Raw genomic sequence first — 17,920 nt, 5'->3', positions numbered from 1 at the left:
TTCAAGTGCGCTTGCTACTGGCTTTCCTGAGCTCACCCTACTCGCCTTGTCACAGCTCTGTCAAAGTGTGATGCTAACTAATAATGAGAAACTCTTAGCCACGCTCAATCTTACATGCCACCCCTTGGTTGTTGCCGTCGCTAGTAAGATGAGGGTAGACTGTCGCACAATTAAGCTGAATCTCCACTCACGGTGCACATATCCCGCAAAGACAACCTTGTTTTCCGTTGCATGCAAAATTACCGTCTGCTTTTCTACCGAATTCCACCTACGTACTTTACTGGTGCCGCATTCTTGTTATATCCACGTGCTATAACAGGCGTCTACTCTTCATTGAGGAGCTGCAACCGGGGCTGAGTTCCACCTACTCTTCAGCACGGTCAAAATGGCAGGGCTCGTCCGGGATTTGAACCCGGGACCTCCTGCACCCAAAGCAGGAATCATACCCCTAGACCAACGAGCCACCTGGCTGGAGCAGTCAAGTTAATCCCAAGTAGTGCGCCTCACAGGGAACACAAACTTTCACGTGAATTCGCAAGATAAACGCTTTCTGCAGGCAGCACTCACCACTGATGAGAAGAATATTAAAGGCAACGAATAAAAAGCGAAATAACTGCATCGAGCACTGCTTATGAACAGCCGGCAGTGCCTCAGTTTCGGTATGTGGTTTCTCAGGGTTAAGAGAAGGCGAATGCACTAAACAAAAGAACATCGGGAAACCAGGCACCAACTCGTAACGAAAAGATTGCACAATATACTGCAAGCAAAATTTCCAGAAGACGGATACTGAAGACGCCGCAGACAAAAGAATTATTCTATGCAGTAACGAATATCTAGGAAGCGTGAATTGCATGTGCTGCTCCACCACACAACTTCTTTTGATACTGTTTTACTTATTCTAAATTTTCATTACCTCATCGTCTCTAGAATACTGTGCGGTTATCACCTGGTTTCCAACAGCGATAGTAGTAAGTAAATCGACTACAAAGTCTTTCAAAGTAGGTCAGACACAAAAAAAAAATCGGAGCTGCGTGTAGCTCATGTCATTCTGCTTTCAATCGTGAATCTCCGGCTGGGAGTAGTGGCGTACTTCTGTAATCCAAGCTTCTGGGAGGCCGTTGTGTGGGAGAGATCTGGAAACAACTACAGATTCGACCGTTCCACGAGCTCAGGAACGGCCGCGATGCCTTCATCGAGCTCTGCAGATCGACAGATGATAGTGTGGAAATTTCGGCAAGCGGTGGCTAAGGGTTAAGAGAAGCCAAACGCACTAAACACAAGAAAGTCGGGAAACCGAAGCACACAACTCATAACGAAAAGATTGCGGAATGCAGTGCGAAAGCAAAACTTCGAGAAGACCAACTCTGAAGCCATCGGCGAGCTAGGAATTATTCCGCACAAGAAGCGATCATGTAGGAAGAGCGAGCCGAAGCTGTCGCTCGACCACACAATAAATTTTTGCTTAATCCCAATTTGCAGTACCGGTTCGACACTAGAATACTGCGCCTTGGTTCTTCCAAAAGCGATAGTAATAAGCACGTCCACTGCAGTGTCATTTGGGGTAGTGAGTCAGACATGGGGAGGATATGAGGCGGGTGGAATATGCAACGACAGGGGCATTGCAGGGCGGCCGCCGACTCCTTGGGCTGTGGCGCACCGGTGCCGGCGGCGGCCTGGCTGGGCTGCTGGTGCCTCCATGTAGAGCTGCCGCCGAGCCCAGGCACCGTGCCGCTAACGAAGCGATTGCCTTTGGTGACATCTTTTGCAATAACGACTGCGCGAATCGACGGTATCTCGTAAGGAAGGAAAGAGCAGCAGCTGCCGCCGAGCCCAGGCGCCGTGCCTAACACGCAGAAGGTCCCCGGCTCGATTGCGGGCGGAAACCCGTTTTCGTCGCACTCAGCAAGACACTTGCTACGATCTCTACTGTGACCATTTAAATCAACTTCAAACGTTCCATCAGCAGGGTGCACATGGCTCAAATGAAACATGAAACGGTTTCAGAACTGGTTGTCGGATTTTAGCGCTGACTTGGAGGCCTGGAAATGCGCGAAACAGCCGCCGCCATGCGATTTGTTACCGCACCGTTGTACAAAACGCAAGTGCTCGTCCGGGATTTGAACCCGGGACCTCCTGCACCCGAAGCAGGAATCATACCCCTAGACCAACGAGCCTATTCGTTCCGAAAACGCACTGCATGTGAATGACGCCACCTTTGATGGTCTCACCATGTAGGGCTGCAGCTCAGCCAGCGTTCTCCCTGTCTGTCGCGGTTGGATTGTTTCCATCGACGTCTTTTACTACAGGAACTTCACGAATCGGAGGGAGCTCGTAGCCGATGCCCTTGCTAACACAGAAGACAAACTGTTGCTATTACGAGTCTCCGGGTGGTACATGAAAAGAACCGTCGTTTCCGTGGTGTAGCGGTTATTACGTCTGCTTTACACGCAGAAGGTCCCCGGTTCGATCCCGGGCGGGAATACAACAATTTTAATCTATATTTCGGATTTCATTTCCGAGATGACCTCACGTCCGCGTATGCAGAGACAAGCAATGTCGTATGCTAGACGGATAGGGCGTCATTTTACGGTCAAATACTGTTGCTCTCTTATTGCACCGGTATTTGGTAACTGAGAACGCCCCTAGCTCCATTATGGCTGGCAAAATTTATAATCCGGTTCTTCAGGGCTACTTCAAGTGCGCTTGCTACTGGCTTTCCTGAGCTCACCCTACTCGCCTTGTCACAGCTCTGTCAAAGTGTGATGCTAACTAATAATGAGAAACTCTTAGCCACGCTCAATCTTACATGCCACCCCTTGGTTGTTGCCGTCGCTAGTAAGATGAGGGTAGACTGTCGCACAATTAAGCTGAATCTCCACTCACGGTGCACATATCCCGCAAAGACAACCTTGTTTTCCGTTGCATGCAAAATTACCGTCTGCTTTTCTACCGAATTCCACCTACGTACTTTACTGGTGCCGCATTCTTGTTATATCCACGTGCTATAACAGGCGTCTACTCTTCATTGAGGAGCTGCAACCGGGGCTGAGTTCCACCTACTCTTCAGCACGGTCAAAATGGCAGGGCTCGTCCGGGATTTGAACCCGGGACCTCCTGCACCCAAAGCAGGAATCATACCCCTAGACCAACGAGCCACCTGGCTGGAGCAGTCAAGTTAATCCCAAGTAGTGCGCCTCACAGGGAACACAAACTTTCACGTGAATTCGCAAGATAAACGCTTTCTGCAGGCAGCACTCACCACTGATGAGAAGAATATTAAAGGCAACGAATAAAAAGCGAAATAACTGCATCGAGCACTGCTTATGAACAGCCGGCAGTGCCTCAGTTTCGGTATGTGGTTTCTCAGGGTTAAGAGAAGGCGAATGCACTAAACAAAAGAACATCGGGAAACCAGGCACCAACTCGTAACGAAAAGATTGCACAATATACTGCAAGCAAAATTTCCAGAAGACGGATACTGAAGACGCCGCAGACAAAAGAATTATTCTATGCAGTAACGAATATCTAGGAAGCGTGAATTGCATGTGCTGCTCCACCACACAACTTCTTTTGATACTGTTTTACTTATTCTAAATTTTCATTACCTCATCGTCTCTAGAATACTGTGCGGTTATCACCTGGTTTCCAACAGCGATAGTAGTAAGTAAATCGACTACAAAGTCTTTCAAAGTAGGTCAGACACAAAAAAAAAATCGGAGCTGCGTGTAGCTCATGTCATTCTGCTTTCAATCGTGAATCTCCGGCTGGGAGTAGTGGCGTACTTCTGTAATCCAAGCTTCTGGGAGGCCGTTGTGTGGGAGAGATCTGGAAACAACTACAGATTCGACCGTTCCACGAGCTCAGGAACGGCCGCGATGCCTTCATCGAGCTCTGCAGATCGACAGATGATAGTGTGGAAATTTCGGCAAGCGGTGGCTAAGGGTTAAGAGAAGCCAAACGCACTAAACACAAGAAAGTCGGGAAACCGAAGCACACAACTCATAACGAAAAGATTGCGGAATGCAGTGCGAAAGCAAAACTTCGAGAAGACCAACTCTGAAGCCATCGGCGAGCTAGGAATTATTCCGCACAAGAAGCGATCATGTAGGAAGAGCGAGCCGAAGCTGTCGCTCGACCACACAATAAATTTTTGCTTAATCCCAATTTGCAGTACCGGTTCGACACTAGAATACTGCGCCTTGGTTCTTCCAAAAGCGATAGTAATAAGCACGTCCACTGCAGTGTCATTTGGGGTAGTGAGTCAGACATGGGGAGGATATGAGGCGGGTGGAATATGCAACGACAGGGGCATTGCAGGGCGGCCGCCGACTCCTTGGGCTGTGGCGCACCGGTGCCGGCGGCGGCCTGGCTGGGCTGCTGGTGCCTCCATGTAGAGCTGCCGCCGAGCCCAGGCACCGTGCCGCTAACGAAGCGATTGCCTTTGGTGACATCTTTTGCAATAACGACTGCGCGAATCGACGGTATCTCGTAAGGAAGGAAAGAGCAGCAGCTGCCGCCGAGCCCAGGCGCCGTGCCTAACACGCAGAAGGTCCCCGGCTCGATTGCGGGCGGAAACCCGTTTTCGTCGCACTCAGCAAGACACTTGCTACGATCTCTACTGTGACCATTTAAATCAACTTCAAACGTTCCATCAGCAGGGTGCACATGGCTCAAATGAAACATGAAACGGTTTCAGAACTGGTTGTCGGATTTTAGCGCTGACTTGGAGGCCTGGAAATGCGCGAAACAGCCGCCGCCATGCGATTTGTTACCGCACCGTTGTACAAAACGCAAGGGCTCGTCCGGGATTTGAACCCGGGACCTCCTGCACCCGAAGCAGGAATCATACCCCTAGACCAACGAGCCTATTCGTTCCGAAAACGCACTGCATGTGAATGACGCCACCTTTGATGGTCTCACCATGTAGGGCTGCAGCTCAGCCAGCGTTCTCCCTGTCTGTCGCGGTTGGATTGTTTCCATCGACGTCTTTTACTACAGGAACTTCACGAATCGGAGGGAGCTCGTAGCCGATGCCCTTGCTAACACAGAAGACAAACTGTTGCTATTACGAGTCTCCGGGTGGTACATGAAAAAAACCGTCGTTTCCGTGGTGTAGCGGTTATCACGTCTGCTTTACACGCAGAAGGTCCCCGGTTCGATCCCGGGCGGGAACACAACAATTTTAATCTATATTTCGGATTTCATTTCCGAGATGACCTCACGTCCGCGTATGCAGAGACAAGCAATGTCGTATGCTAGACGGATAGGGCGTCATTTTACGGTCAAATACTGTTGCTCTCTTATTGCACCGGTATTTGGTAACTGAGAACGCCCCTAGCTCCATTATGGCTGGCAAAATTTATAATCCGGTTCTTCAGGGCTACTTCAAGTGCGCTTGCTACTGGCTTTCCTGAGCTCACCCTACTCGCCTTGTCACAGCTCTGTCAAAGTGTGATGCTAACTAATAATGAGAAACTCTTAGCCACGCTCAATCTTACATGCCACCCCTTGGTTGTTGCCGTCGCTAGTAAGATGAGGGTAGACTGTCGCACAATTAAGCTGAATCTCCACTCACGGTGCACATATCCCGCAAAGACAACCTTGTTTTCCGTTGCATGCAAAATTACCGTCTGCTTTTCTACCGAATTCCACCTACGTACTTTACTGGTGCCGCATTCTTGTTATATCCACGTGCTATAACAGGCGTCTACTCTTCATTGAGGAGCTGCAACCGGGGCTGAGTTCCACCTACTCTTCAGCACGGTCAAAATGGCAGGGCTCGTCCGGGATTTGAACCCGGGACCTCCTGCACCCAAAGCAGGAATCATACCCCTAGACCAACGAGCCACCTGGCTGGAGCAGTCAAGTTAATCCCAAGTAGTGCGCCTCACAGGGAACACAAACTTTCACGTGAATTCGCAAGATAAACGCTTTCTGCAGGCAGCACTCACCACTGATGAGAAGAATATTAAAGGCAACGAATAAAAAGCGAAATAACTGCATCGAGCACTGCTTATGAACAGCCGGCAGTGCCTCAGTTTCGGTATGTGGTTTCTCAGGGTTAAGAGAAGGCGAATGCACTAAACAAAAGAACATCGGGAAACCAGGCACCAACTCGTAACGAAAAGATTGCACAATATACTGCAAGCAAAATTTCCAGAAGACGGATACTGAAGACGCCGCAGACAAAAGAATTATTCTATGCAGTAACGAATATCTAGGAAGCGTGAATTGCATGTGCTGCTCCACCACACAACTTCTTTTGATACTGTTTTACTTATTCTAAATTTTCATTACCTCATCGTCTCTAGAATACTGTGCGGTTATCACCTGGTTTCCAACAGCGATAGTAGTAAGTAAATCGACTACAAAGTCTTTCAAAGTAGGTCAGACACAAAAAAAAAATCGGAGCTGCGTGTAGCTCATGTCATTCTGCTTTCAATCGTGAATCTCCGGCTGGGAGTAGTGGCGTACTTCTGTAATCCAAGCTTCTGGGAGGCCGTTGTGTGGGAGAGATCTGGAAACAACTACAGATTCGACCGTTCCACGAGCTCAGGAACGGCCGCGATGCCTTCATCGAGCTCTGCAGATCGACAGATGATAGTGTGGAAATTTCGGCAAGCGGTGGCTAAGGGTTAAGAGAAGCCAAACGCACTAAACACAAGAAAGTCGGGAAACCGAAGCACACAACTCATAACGAAAAGATTGCGGAATGCAGTGCGAAAGCAAAACTTCGAGAAGACCAACTCTGAAGCCATCGGCGAGCTAGGAATTATTCCGCACAAGAAGCGATCATGTAGGAAGAGCGAGCCGAAGCTGTCGCTCGACCACACAATAAATTTTTGCTTAATCCCAATTTGCAGTACCGGTTCGACACTAGAATACTGCGCCTTGGTTCTTCCAAAAGCGATAGTAATAAGCACGTCCACTGCAGTGTCATTTGGGGTAGTGAGTCAGACATGGGGAGGATATGAGGCGGGTGGAATATGCAACGACAGGGGCATTGCAGGGCGGCCGCCGACTCCTTGGGCTGTGGCGCACCGGTGCCGGCGGCGGCCTGGCTGGGCTGCTGGTGCCTCCATGTAGAGCTGCCGCCGAGCCCAGGCACCGTGCCGCTAACGAAGCGATTGCCTTTGGTGACATCTTTTGCAATAACGACTGCGCGAATCGACGGTATCTCGTAAGGAAGGAAAGAGCAGCAGCTGCCGCCGAGCCCAGGCGCCGTGCCTAACACGCAGAAGGTCCCCGGCTCGATTGCGGGCGGAAACCCGTTTTCGTCGCACTCAGCAAGACACTTGCTACGATCTCTACTGTGACCATTTAAATCAACTTCAAACGTTCCATCAGCAGGGTGCACATGGCTCAAATGAAACATGAAACGGTTTCAGAACTGGTTGTCGGATTTTAGCGCTGACTTGGAGGCCTGGAAATGCGCGAAACAGCCGCCGCCATGCGATTTGTTACCGCACCGTTGTACAAAACGCAAGTGCTCGTCCGGGATTTGAACCCGGGACCTCCTGCACCCGAAGCAGGAATCATACCCCTAGACCAACGAGCCTATTCGTTCCGAAAACGCACTGCATGTGAATGACGCCACCTTTGATGGTCTCACCATGTAGGGCTGCAGCTCAGCCAGCGTTCTCCCTGTCTGTCGCGGTTGGATTGTTTCCATCGACGTCTTTTACTACAGGAACTTCACGAATCGGAGGGAGCTCGTAGCCGATGCCCTTGCTAACACAGAAGACAAACTGTTGCTATTACGAGTCTCCGGGTGGTACATGAAAAGAACCGTCGTTTCCGTGGTGTAGCGGTTATTACGTCTGCTTTACACGCAGAAGGTCCCCGGTTCGATCCCGGGCGGGAATACAACAATTTTAATCTATATTTCGGATTTCATTTCCGAGATGACCTCACGTCCGCGTATGCAGAGACAAGCAATGTCGTATGCTAGACGGATAGGGCGTCATTTTACGGTCAAATACTGTTGCTCTCTTATTGCACCGGTATTTGGTAACTGAGAACGCCCCTAGCTCCATTATGGCTGGCAAAATTTATAATCCGGTTCTTCAGGGCTACTTCAAGTGCGCTTGCTACTGGCTTTCCTGAGCTCACCCTACTCGCCTTGTCACAGCTCTGTCAAAGTGTGATGCTAACTAATAATGAGAAACTCTTAGCCACGCTCAATCTTACATGCCACCCCTTGGTTGTTGCCGTCGCTAGTAAGATGAGGGTAGACTGTCGCACAATTAAGCTGAATCTCCACTCACGGTGCACATATCCCGCAAAGACAACCTTGTTTTCCGTTGCATGCAAAATTACCGTCTGCTTTTCTACCGAATTCCACCTACGTACTTTACTGGTGCCGCATTCTTGTTATATCCACGTGCTATAACAGGCGTCTACTCTTCATTGAGGAGCTGCAACCGGGGCTGAGTTCCACCTACTCTTCAGCACGGTCAAAATGGCAGGGCTCGTCCGGGATTTGAACCCGGGACCTCCTGCACCCAAAGCAGGAATCATACCCCTAGACCAACGAGCCACCTGGCTGGAGCAGTCAAGTTAATCCCAAGTAGTGCGCCTCACAGGGAACACAAACTTTCACGTGAATTCGCAAGATAAACGCTTTCTGCAGGCAGCACTCACCACTGATGAGAAGAATATTAAAGGCAACGAATAAAAAGCGAAATAACTGCATCGAGCACTGCTTATGAACAGCCGGCAGTGCCTCAGTTTCGGTATGTGGTTTCTCAGGGTTAAGAGAAGGCGAATGCACTAAACAAAAGAACATCGGGAAACCAGGCACCAACTCGTAACGAAAAGATTGCACAATATACTGCAAGCAAAATTTCCAGAAGACGGATACTGAAGACGCCGCAGACAAAAGAATTATTCTATGCAGTAACGAATATCTAGGAAGCGTGAATTGCATGTGCTGCTCCACCACACAACTTCTTTTGATACTGTTTTACTTATTCTAAATTTTCATTACCTCATCGTCTCTAGAATACTGTGCGGTTATCACCTGGTTTCCAACAGCGATAGTAGTAAGTAAATCGACTACAAAGTCTTTCAAAGTAGGTCAGACACAAAAAAAAAATCGGAGCTGCGTGTAGCTCATGTCATTCTGCTTTCAATCGTGAATCTCCGGCTGGGAGTAGTGGCGTACTTCTGTAATCCAAGCTTCTGGGAGGCCGTTGTGTGGGAGAGATCTGGAAACAACTACAGATTCGACCGTTCCACGAGCTCAGGAACGGCCGCGATGCCTTCATCGAGCTCTGCAGATCGACAGATGATAGTGTGGAAATTTCGGCAAGCGGTGGCTAAGGGTTAAGAGAAGCCAAACGCACTAAACACAAGAAAGTCGGGAAACCGAAGCACACAACTCATAACGAAAAGATTGCGGAATGCAGTGCGAAAGCAAAACTTCGAGAAGACCAACTCTGAAGCCATCGGCGAGCTAGGAATTATTCCGCACAAGAAGCGATCATGTAGGAAGAGCGAGCCGAAGCTGTCGCTCGACCACACAATAAATTTTTGCTTAATCCCAATTTGCAGTACCGGTTCGACACTAGAATACTGCGTCTTGGTTCTTCCAAAAGCGATAGTAATAAGCACGTCCACTGCAGTGTCATTTGGGGTAGTGAGTCAGACATGGGGAGGATATGAGGCGGGTGGAATATGCAACGACAGGGGCATTGCAGGGCGGCCGCCGACTCCTTGGGCTGTGGCGCACCGGTGCCGGCGGCGGCCTGGCTGGGCTGCTGGTGCCTCCATGTAGAGCTGCCGCCGAGCCCAGGCACCGTGCCGCTAACGAAGCGATTGCCTTTGGTGACATCTTTTGCAATAACGACTGCGCGAATCGACGGTATCTCGTAAGGAAGGAAAGAGCAGCAGCTGCCGCCGAGCCCAGGCGCCGTGCCTAACACGCAGAAGGTCCCCGGCTCGATTGCGGGCGGAAACCCGTTTTCGTCGCACTCAGCAAGACACTTGCTACGATCTCTACTGTGACCATTTAAATCAACTTCAAACGTTCCATCAGCAGGGTGCACATGGCTCAAATGAAACATGAAACGGTTTCAGAACTGGTTGTCGGATTTTAGCGCTGACTTGGAGGCCTGGAAATGCGCGAAACAGCCGCCGCCATGCGATTTGTTACCGCACCGTTGTACAAAACGCAAGGGCTCGTCCGGGATTTGAACCCGGGACCTCCTGCACCCGAAGCAGGAATCATACCCCTAGACCAACGAGCCTATTCGTTCCGAAAACGCACTGCATGTGAATGACGCCACCTTTGATGGTCTCACCATGTAGGGCTGCAGCTCAGCCAGCGTTCTCCCTGTCTGTCGCGGTTGGATTGTTTCCATCGACGTCTTTTACTACAGGAACTTCACGAATCGGAGGGAGCTCGTAGCCGATGCCCTTGCTAACACAGAAGACAAACTGTTGCTATTACGAGTCTCCGGGTGGTACATGAAAAGAACCGTCGTTTCCGTGGTGTAGCGGTTATCACGTCTGCTTTACACGCAGAAGGTCCCCGGTTCGATCCCGGGCGGGAACACAACAATTTTAATCTATATTTCGGATTTCATTTCCGAGATGACCTCACGTCCGCGTATGCAGAGACAAGCAATGTCGTATGCTAGACGGATAGGGCGTCATTTTACGGTCAAATACTGTTGCTCTCTTATTGCACCGGTATTTGGTAACTGAGAACGCCCCTAGCTCCATTATGGCTGGCAAAATTTATAATCCGGTTCTTCAGGGCTACTTCAAGTGCGCTTGCTACTGGCTTTCCTGAGCTCACCCTACTCGCCTTGTCACAGCTCTGTCAAAGTGTGATGCTAACTAATAATGAGAAACTCTTAGCCACGCTCAATCTTACATGCCACCCCTTGGTTGTTGCCGTCGCTAGTAAGATGAGGGTAGACTGTCGCACAATTAAGCTGAATCTCCACTCACGGTGCACATATCCCGCAAAGACAACCTTGTTTTCCGTTGCATGCAAAATTACCGTCTGCTTTTCTACCGAATTCCACCTACGTACTTTACTGGTGCCGCATTCTTGTTATATCCACGTGCTATAACAGGCGTCTACTCTTCATTGAGGAGCTGCAACCGGGGCTGAGTTCCACCTACTCTTCAGCACGGTCAAAATGGCAGGGCTCGTCCGGGATTTGAACCCGGGACCTCCTGCACCCAAAGCAGGAATCATACCCCTAGACCAACGAGCCACCTGGCTGGAGCAGTCAAGTTAATCCCAAGTAGTGCGCCTCACAGGGAACACAAACTTTCACGTGAATTCGCAAGATAAACGCTTTCTGCAGGCAGCACTCACCACTGATGAGAAGAATATTAAAGGCAACGAATAAAAAGCGAAATAACTGCATCGAGCACTGCTTATGAACAGCCGGCAGTGCCTCAGTTTCGGTATGTGGTTTCTCAGGGTTAAGAGAAGGCGAATGCACTAAACAAAAGAACATCGGGAAACCAGGCACCAACTCGTAACGAAAAGATTGCACAATATACTGCAAGCAAAATTTCCAGAAGACGGATACTGAAGACGCCGCAGACAAAAGAATTATTCTATGCAGTAACGAATATCTAGGAAGCGTGAATTGCATGTGCTGCTCCACCACACAACTTCTTTTGATACTGTTTTACTTATTCTAAATTTTCATTACCTCATCGTCTCTAGAATACTGTGCGGTTATCACCTGGTTTCCAACAGCGATAGTAGTAAGTAAATCGACTACAAAGTCTTTCAAAGTAGGTCAGACACAAAAAAAAAATCGGAGCTGCGTGTAGCTCATGTCATTCTGCTTTCAATCGTGAATCTCCGGCTGGGAGTAGTGGCGTACTTCTGTAATCCAAGCTTCTGGGAGGCCGTTGTGTGGGAGAGATCTGGAAACAACTACAGATTCGACCGTTCCACGAGCTCAGGAACGGCCGCGATGCCTTCATCGAGCTCTGCAGATCGACAGATGATAGTGTGGAAATTTCGGCAAGCGGTGGCTAAGGGTTAAGAGAAGCCAAACGCACTAAACACAAGAAAGTCGGGAAACCGAAGCACACAACTCATAACGAAAAGATTGCGGAATGCAGTGCGAAAGCAAAACTTCGAGAAGACCAACTCTGAAGCCATCGGCGAGCTAGGAATTATTCCGCACAAGAAGCGATCATGTAGGAAGAGCGAGCCGAAGCTGTCGCTCGACCACACAATAAATTTTTGCTTAATCCCAATTTGCAGTACCGGTTCGACACTAGAATACTGCGCCTTGGTTCTTCCAAAAGCGATAGTAATAAGCACGTCCACTGCAGTGTCATTTGGGGTAGTGAGTCAGACATGGGGAGGATATGAGGCGGGTGGAATATGCAACGACAGGGGCATTGCAGGGCGGCCGCCGACTCCTTGGGCTGTGGCGCACCGGTGCCGGCGGCGGCCTGGCTGGGCTGCTGGTGCCTCCATGTAGAGCTGCCGCCGAGCCCAGGCACCGTGCCGCTAACGAAGCGATTGCCTTTGGTGACATCTTTTGCAATAACGACTGCGCGAATCGACGGTATCTCGTAAGGAAGGAAAGAGCAGCAGCTGCCGCCGAGCCCAGGCGCCGTGCCTAACACGCAGAAGGTCCCCGGCTCGATTGCGGGCGGAAACCCGTTTTCGTCGCACTCAGCAAGACACTTGCTACGATCTCTACTGTGACCATTTAAATCAACTTCAAACGTTCCATCAGCAGGGTGCACATGGCTCAAATGAAACATGAAACGGTTTCAGAACTGGTTGTCGGATTTTAGCGCTGACTTGGAGGCCTGGAAATGCGCGAAACAGCCGCCGCCATGCGATTTGTTACCGCACCGTTGTACAAAACGCAAGGGCTCGTCCGGGATTTGAACCCGGGACCTCCTGCACCCGAAGCAGGAATCATACCCCTAGACCAACGAGCCTATTCGTTCCGAAAACGCACTGCATGTGAATGACGCCACCTTTGATGGTCTCACCATGTAGGGCTGCAGCTCAGCCAGCGTTCTCCCTGTCTGTCGCGGTTGGATTGTTTCCATCGACGTCTTTTACTACAGGAACTTCACGAATCGGAGGGAGCTCGTAGCCGATGCCCTTGCTAACACAGAAGACAAACTGTTGCTATTACGAGTCTCCGGGTGGTACATGAAAAGAACCGTCGTTTCCGTGGTGTAGCGGTTATCACGTCTGCTTTACACGCAGAAGGTCCCCGGTTCGATCCCGGGCGGGAACACAACAATTTTAATCTATATTTCGGATTTCATTTCCGAGATGACCTCACGTCCGCGTATGCAGAGACAAGCAATGTCGTATGCTAGACGGATAGGGCGTCATTTTACGGTCAAATACTGTTGCTCTCTTATTGCACCGGTATTTGGTAACTGAGAACGCCCCTAGCTCCATTATGGCTGGCAAAATTTATAATCCGGTTCTTCAGGGCTACTTCAAGTGCGCTTGCTACTGGCTTTCCTGAGCTCACCCTACTCGCCTTGTCACAGCTCTGTCAAAGTGTGATGCTAACTAATAATGAGAAACTCTTAGCCACGCTCAATCTTACATGCCACCCCTTGGTTGTTGCCGTCGCTAGTAAGATGAGGGTAGACTGTCGCACAATTAAGCTGAATCTCCACTCACGGTGCACATATCCCGCAAAGACAACCTTGTTTTCCGTTGCATGCAAAATTACCGTCTGCTTTTCTACCGAATTCCACCTACGTACTTTACTGGTGCCGCATTCTTGTTATATCCACGTGCTATAACAGGCGTCTACTCTTCATTGAGGAGCTGCAACCGGGGCTGAGTTCCACCTACTCTTCAGCACGGTCAAAATGGCAGGGCTCGTCCGGGATTTGAACCCGGGACCTCCTGCACCCAAAGCAGGAATCATACCCCTAGACCAACGAGCCACCTGGCTGGAGCAGTCAAGTTAATCCCAAGTAGTGCGCCTCACAGGGAACACAAACTTTCACGTGAATTCGCAAGATAAACGCTTTCTGCAGGCAGCACTCACCACTGATGAGAAGAATATTAAAGGCAACGAATAAAAAGCGAAATAACTGCATCGAGCACTGCTTATGAACAGCCGGCAGTGCCTCAGTTTCGGTATGTGGTTTCTCAGGGTTAAGAGAAGGCGAATGCACTAAACAAAAGAACATCGGGAAACCAGGCACCAACTCGTAACGAAAAGATTGCACAATATACTGCAAGCAAAATTTCCAGAAGACGGATACTGAAGACGCCGCAGACAAAAGAATTATTCTATGCAGTAACGAATATCTAGGAAGCGTGAATTGCATGTGCTGCTCCACCACACAACTTCTTTTGATACTGTTTTACTTATTCTAAATTTTCATTACCTCATCGTCTCTAGAATACTGTGCGGTTATCACCTGGTTTCCAACAGCGATAGTAGTAAGTAAATCGACTACAAAGTCTTTCAAAGTAGGTCAGACACAAAAAAAAAATCGGAGCTGCGTGTAGCTCATGTCATTCTGCTTTCAATCGTGAATCTCCGGCTGGGAGTAGTGGCGTACTTCTGTAATCCAAGCTTCTGGGAGGCCGTTGTGTGGGAGAGATCTGGAAACAACTACAGATTCGACCGTTCCACGAGCTCAGGAACGGCCGCGATGCCTTCATCGAGCTCTGCAGATCGACAGATGATAGTGTGGAAATTTCGGCAAGCGGTGGCTAAGGGTTAAGAGAAGCCAAACGCACTAAACACAAGAAAGTCGGGAAACCGAAGCACACAACTCATAACGAAAAGATTGCGGAATGCAGTGCGAAAGCAAAACTTCGAGAAGACCAACTCTGAAGCCATCGGCGAGCTAGGAATTATTCCGCACAAGAAGCGATCATGTAGGAAGAGCGAGCCGAAGCTGTCGCTCGACCACACAATAAATTTTTGCTTAATCCCAATTTGCAGTACCGGTTCGACACTAGAATACTGCGCCTTGGTTCTTCCAAAAGCGATAGTAATAAGCACGTCCACTGCAGTGTCATTTGGGGTAGTGAGTCAGACATGGGGAGGATATGAGGCGGGTGGAATATGCAACGACAGGGGCATTGCAGGGCGGCCGCCGACTCCTTGGGCTGTGGCGCACCGGTGCCGGCGGCGGCCTGGCTGGGCTGCTGGTGCCTCCATGTAGAGCTGCCGCCGAGCCCAGGCACCGTGCCGCTAACGAAGCGATTGCCTTTGGTGACATCTTTTGCAATAACGACTGCGCGAATCGACGGTATCTCGTAAGGAAGGAAAGAGCAGCAGCTGCCGCCGAGCCCAGGCGCCGTGCCTAACACGCAGAAGGTCCCCGGCTCGATTGCGGGCGGAAACCCGTTTTCGTCGCACTCAGCAAGACACTTGCTACGATCTCTACTGTGACCATTTAAATCAACTTCAAACGTTCCATCAGCAGGGTGCACATGGCTCAAATGAAACATGAAACGGTTTCAGAACTGGTTGTCGGATTTTAGCGCTGACTTGGAGGCCTGGAAATGCGCGAAACAGCCGCCGCCATGCGATTTGTTACCGCACCGTTGTACAAAACGCAAGGGCTCGTCCGGGATTTGAACCCGGGACCTCCTGCACCCGAAGCAGGAATCATACCCCTAGACCAACGAGCCTATTCGTTCCGAAAACGCACTGCATGTGAATGACGCCACCTTTGATGGTCTCACCATGTAGGGCTGCAGCTCAGCCAGCGTTCTCCCTGTCTGTCGCGGTTGGATTGTTTCCATCGACGTCTTTTACTACAGGAACTTCACGAATCGGAGGGAGCTCGTAGCCGATGCCCTTGCTAACACAGAAGACAAACTGTTGCTATTACGAGTCTCCGGGTGGTACATGAAAAGAACCGTCGTTTCCGTGGTGTAGCGGTTATCACGTCTGCTTTACACGCAGAAGGTCCCCGGTTCGATCCCGGGCGGGAACACAACAATTTTAATCTATATTTCGGATTTCATTTCCGAGATGACCTCACGTCCGCGTATGCAGAGACAAACAATGTCGTATGCTAGACGGATAGGGCGTCATTTTACGGTCAAATACTGTTGCTCTCTTATTGCACCGGTATTTGGTAACTGAGAACGCCCCTAGCTCCATTATGGCTGGCAAAATTTATAATCCGGTTCTTCAGGGCTACTTCAAGTGCGCTTGCTACTGGCTTTCCTGAGCTCACCCTACTCGCCTTGTCACAGCTCTGTCAAAGTGTGATGCTAACTAATAATGAGAAACTCTTAGCCACGCTCAATCTTACATGCCACCCCTTGGTTGTTGCCGTCGCTAGTAAGATGAGGGTAGACTGTCGCACAATTAAGCTGAATCTCCACTCACGGTGCACATATCCCGCAAAGACAACCTTGTTTTCCGTTGCATGCAAAATTACCGTCTGCTTTTCTACCGAATTCCACCTACGTACTTTACTGGTGCCGCATTCTTGTTATATCCACGTGCTATAACAGGCGTCTACTCTTCATTGAGGAGCTGCAACCGGGGCTGAGTTCCACCTACTCTTCAGCACGGTCAAAATGGCAGGGCTCGTCCGGGATTTGAACCCGGGACCTCCTGCACCCAAAGCAGGAATCATACCCCTAGACCAACGAGCCACCTGGCTGGAGCAGTCAAGTTAATCCCAAGTAGTGCGCCTCACAGGGAACACAAACTTTCACGTGAATTCGCAAGATAAACGCTTTCTGCAGGCAGCACTCACCACTGATGAGAAGAATATTAAAGGCAACGAATAAAAAGCGAAATAACTGCATCGAGCACTGCTTATGAACAGCCGGCAGTGCCTCAGTTTCGGTATGTGGTTTCTCAGGGTTAAGAGAAGGCGAATGCACTAAACAAAAGAACATCGGGAAACCAGGCACCAACTCGTAACGAAAAGATTGCACAATATACTGCAAGCAAAATTTCCAGAAGACGGATACTGAAGACGCCGCAGACAAAAGAATTATTCTATGCAGTAACGAATATCTAGGAAGCGTGAATTGCATGTGCTGCTCCACCACACAACTTCTTTTGATACTGTTTTACTTATTCTAAATTTTCATTACCTCATCGTCTCTAGAATACTGTGCGGTTATCACCTGGTTTCCAACAGCGATAGTAGTAAGTAAATCGACTACAAAGTCTTTCAAAGTAGGTCAGACACAAAAAAAAAATCGGAGCTGCGTGTAGCTCATGTCATTCTGCTTTCAATCGTGAATCTCCGGCTGGGAGTAGTGGCGTACTTCTGTAATCCAAGCTTCTGGGAGGCCGTTGTGTGGGAGAGATCTGGAAACAACTACAGATTCGACCGTTCCACGAGCTCAGGAACGGCCGCGATGCCTTCATCGAGCTCTGCAGATCGACAGATGATAGTGTGGAAATTTCGGCAAGCGGTGGCTAAGGGTTAAGAGAAGCCAAACGCACTAAACACAAGAAAGTCGGGAAACCGAAGCACACAACTCATAACGAAAAGATTGCGGAATGCAGTGCGAAAGCAAAACTTCGAGAAGACCAACTCTGAAGCCATCGGCGAGCTAGGAATTATTCCGCACAAGAAGCGATCATGTAGGAAGAGCGAGCCGAAGCTGTCGCTCGACCACACAATAAATTTTTGCTTAATCCCAATTTGCAGTACCGGTTCGACACTAGAATACTGCGCCTTGGTTCTTCCAAAAGCGATAGTAATAAGCACGTCCACTGCAGTGTCATTTGGGGTAGTGAGTCAGACATGGAGAGGATATGAGGCGGGTGGAATATGCAACGACAGGGGCATTGCAGGGCGGCCGCCGACTCCTTGGGCTGTGGCGCACCGGTGCCGGCGGCGGCCTGGCTGGGCTGCTGGTGCCTCCATGTAGAGCTGCCGCCGAGCCCAGGCACCGTGCCGCTAACGAAGCGATTGCCTTTGGTGACATCTTTTGCAA

At 49.7% G+C, this 17,920-nt stretch overlaps 19 non-coding genes across 19 annotated transcripts; 6 read left to right on the top strand and 13 right to left on the bottom strand.

The window, feature by feature from the left end:
* Window positions 1–391: 391 nt before the first annotated feature.
* On the bottom strand, window positions 392–463 carry Trnap-ugg. The gene has a single exon. It is a non-coding gene; the product is annotated as a tRNA-Pro (tRNA).
* Window positions 464–2,101: 1,638 nt separating this feature from the next.
* Window positions 2,102–2,174, bottom strand: Trnap-cgg. The gene has a single exon. It is a non-coding gene; the product is annotated as a tRNA-Pro (tRNA).
* Window positions 2,175–2,409: 235 nt separating this feature from the next.
* Trnav-uac lies at window positions 2,410–2,482 on the top strand. The gene has a single exon. It is a non-coding gene; the product is annotated as a tRNA-Val (tRNA).
* Window positions 2,483–3,083: 601 nt separating this feature from the next.
* On the bottom strand, window positions 3,084–3,155 carry Trnap-ugg. The gene has a single exon. It is a non-coding gene; the product is annotated as a tRNA-Pro (tRNA).
* A 1,639-nt stretch (window positions 3,156–4,794) lies between these two features.
* Trnap-cgg lies at window positions 4,795–4,866 on the bottom strand. Its single transcript has one exon. It is a non-coding gene; the product is annotated as a tRNA-Pro (tRNA).
* A 235-nt stretch (window positions 4,867–5,101) lies between these two features.
* Window positions 5,102–5,174, top strand: Trnav-uac. Its single transcript has one exon. It is a non-coding gene; the product is annotated as a tRNA-Val (tRNA).
* A 601-nt stretch (window positions 5,175–5,775) lies between these two features.
* Trnap-ugg lies at window positions 5,776–5,847 on the bottom strand. The gene has a single exon. It is a non-coding gene; the product is annotated as a tRNA-Pro (tRNA).
* A 1,638-nt stretch (window positions 5,848–7,485) lies between these two features.
* Trnap-cgg lies at window positions 7,486–7,558 on the bottom strand. The gene has a single exon. It is a non-coding gene; the product is annotated as a tRNA-Pro (tRNA).
* A 235-nt stretch (window positions 7,559–7,793) lies between these two features.
* On the top strand, window positions 7,794–7,866 carry Trnav-uac. Its single transcript has one exon. It is a non-coding gene; the product is annotated as a tRNA-Val (tRNA).
* A 601-nt stretch (window positions 7,867–8,467) lies between these two features.
* On the bottom strand, window positions 8,468–8,539 carry Trnap-ugg. The gene has a single exon. It is a non-coding gene; the product is annotated as a tRNA-Pro (tRNA).
* A 1,639-nt stretch (window positions 8,540–10,178) lies between these two features.
* On the bottom strand, window positions 10,179–10,250 carry Trnap-cgg. Its single transcript has one exon. It is a non-coding gene; the product is annotated as a tRNA-Pro (tRNA).
* Window positions 10,251–10,485: 235 nt separating this feature from the next.
* On the top strand, window positions 10,486–10,558 carry Trnav-uac. The gene has a single exon. It is a non-coding gene; the product is annotated as a tRNA-Val (tRNA).
* Window positions 10,559–11,159: 601 nt separating this feature from the next.
* Window positions 11,160–11,231, bottom strand: Trnap-ugg. The gene has a single exon. It is a non-coding gene; the product is annotated as a tRNA-Pro (tRNA).
* Window positions 11,232–12,870: 1,639 nt separating this feature from the next.
* Window positions 12,871–12,942, bottom strand: Trnap-cgg. Its single transcript has one exon. It is a non-coding gene; the product is annotated as a tRNA-Pro (tRNA).
* A 235-nt stretch (window positions 12,943–13,177) lies between these two features.
* Window positions 13,178–13,250, top strand: Trnav-uac. The gene has a single exon. It is a non-coding gene; the product is annotated as a tRNA-Val (tRNA).
* A 601-nt stretch (window positions 13,251–13,851) lies between these two features.
* On the bottom strand, window positions 13,852–13,923 carry Trnap-ugg. The gene has a single exon. It is a non-coding gene; the product is annotated as a tRNA-Pro (tRNA).
* A 1,639-nt stretch (window positions 13,924–15,562) lies between these two features.
* Trnap-cgg lies at window positions 15,563–15,634 on the bottom strand. The gene has a single exon. It is a non-coding gene; the product is annotated as a tRNA-Pro (tRNA).
* A 235-nt stretch (window positions 15,635–15,869) lies between these two features.
* Window positions 15,870–15,942, top strand: Trnav-uac. The gene has a single exon. It is a non-coding gene; the product is annotated as a tRNA-Val (tRNA).
* Window positions 15,943–16,543: 601 nt separating this feature from the next.
* Window positions 16,544–16,615, bottom strand: Trnap-ugg. Its single transcript has one exon. It is a non-coding gene; the product is annotated as a tRNA-Pro (tRNA).
* Between the last annotated feature and the right edge of the window lie 1,305 nt (window positions 16,616–17,920).

This window comes from Schistocerca piceifrons, unplaced genomic scaffold (genome assembly GCF_021461385.2).
Source record: "Schistocerca piceifrons isolate TAMUIC-IGC-003096 unplaced genomic scaffold, iqSchPice1.1 HiC_scaffold_527, whole genome shotgun sequence".
In the NCBI taxonomy this organism is placed as follows: domain Eukaryota; kingdom Metazoa; phylum Arthropoda; class Insecta; order Orthoptera; family Acrididae; genus Schistocerca; species Schistocerca piceifrons.
Note: the sequence above shows the minus strand (reverse complement) of the source record. Positions and strands in the feature narration are given on the sequence as shown.